The sequence below is a fragment of the Mastomys coucha genome, unplaced genomic scaffold (assembly GCF_008632895.1).
Source record: "Mastomys coucha isolate ucsf_1 unplaced genomic scaffold, UCSF_Mcou_1 pScaffold16, whole genome shotgun sequence".
Classification (NCBI taxonomy): domain Eukaryota; kingdom Metazoa; phylum Chordata; class Mammalia; order Rodentia; family Muridae; genus Mastomys; species Mastomys coucha.
The window spans coordinates 101,871,688-101,873,352 of NW_022196898.1; the positions used below are offsets into that span (position 1 = coordinate 101,871,688).

The 1,665-nt window shown below is 43.5% G+C and overlaps 1 pseudogene; it reads left to right on the forward strand.

The window, feature by feature from the left end:
• Window positions 1–410: 410 nt before the first annotated feature.
• On the forward strand, window positions 411–652 carry LOC116094411 (annotated as a pseudogene).
• The last annotated feature ends 1,013 nt before the right edge of the window (window positions 653–1,665 follow it).

The window sequence follows — 1,665 nt, forward strand, 5'->3', positions numbered from 1 at the left end:
CTGAGAATAAACTGTCTGCTCAATGTTCCTGAGAATAAACTGTCTGCTCAATGTTCCTGAGAATTTGCTTTGGAATCACCTTTGTTTCTCTCTATAAAGTTGCTGTTCATGTATTTTACTTTTTTTTTTTTACCCCCTCTTCTTGCTCATTTATTTTTGAGAGAGCACCTCACTCTAGAGCCTGGCCTGGAACTCACAGTCCTCCTGCCTCCGTGTCTCCAGTGCTGGGGTGACAAGTGACAGGCCTTTCCTACACATTCAGTGGCTTCCTCCATTTTCCCTGAGACAGAGACACCTCATTGTTTACATTTTCCCTGGTTCCTAAGAAAAATTGTTTTGGCAAGGGTAGCTGGGGTGAATTTGCACCAAGGCAGAAGCATAGTCACCGCGGTTGCATCTTTATCTCCCCGATGTTGCCCTTGGCCAAAAATGCTCTAAGCCATCTCCAGGTTTGAAGCATTCAGCAAGTGGTGGCAAGGCAGAGTCTTCAGAAGAGGACGCCGAATTTCCATGACAAACATGGAAATGCTTTATTAGCAGGTGGAGGTATCTTCTGTGTTTCTACATGGACATATACAGCCACACAAATTGGAATAGAATGAACCTGTCCCCTGTGGGCAGAGTCACCCCCAAAGGAATGAGAGCTCAGTAGTCATGCCAGCTGGTACAATAATCAAGGGTTGTTTCAAAACCAACTCATAAGTGAATGCCAAATCAAAGGATCATGTACGCATTAAACTATGGCAGATTGAAGAACAAATAAAGAAATAAAGTACTTTGAAACCTTAAAAAAAGAAATAATTATTTTGAAATAACTTGATTGCTAGCAAGTTCTGATACTGTTAAGATAGCAAAATCATGGAAATTTATAGTGAAAAATAGAGTTCACTCTTGCCTTCGGGAGCTTTAGAATGTTCTTCTGTCCTGGAGCAGAGAGGAAGGCTTCCAGTCTGGGTCTGGACAGATGGTTCAGTGGCCAAGAGCACTTGTTGCTTTTCCAGAGGATTTCTGTTCCAAGCCGCTGAATGGGGTGGCTCATGACCATCAGCTCCTGGGGATCTGATGTGCCCTTTTGCCTCAAACACATGTGGTGCATTCACATAGACACTTATAAATAAAAATCCAATCTTAAAAAATAAACGACTTCAACTTGGTTTTTGAGCCTAGTGAAATTCAGAGGTTGGGGACATTACTGATACTCGCCAGCCAGTAGCGACACTGGCTGGGCATGTTCTGCGGGGCACATTTAAAAGCCTTACAATGAGTCTGCTGTATTCTAGGTGTTGGCTTCCCTTCATCTTAGGCTCTGAGCTTGAGGTATCTTCATTGCAGAGGCTGAGTGGGAAGGTCTGTGGTCTCAGAGAGTACAGAGATGGCTGACTCCAGGTGTGTTGGAGTCATCTCTCTGCTCTCAATGCACGATTTTAAATCAAGCAATTTAAATGGGTGCATGCATGTGTGTTCATGTGTGTGCAGGTACATGTGTGAGGGTAGTCCCTATAGGCCTCTGTGTCTGTGTCCGTGTGTGTGTGTGTGTGTGTGTGTGTGTGTGTGTGTGTGTCTATGTGTGTGTGTATGTGTGTGTGTAAGAGAGTCAGGTCAGCTGTCATTTTTCAGGTGTAATCTGCCATGTTTTTTAATCAGGCAATTTTTTCTTTGATTTTT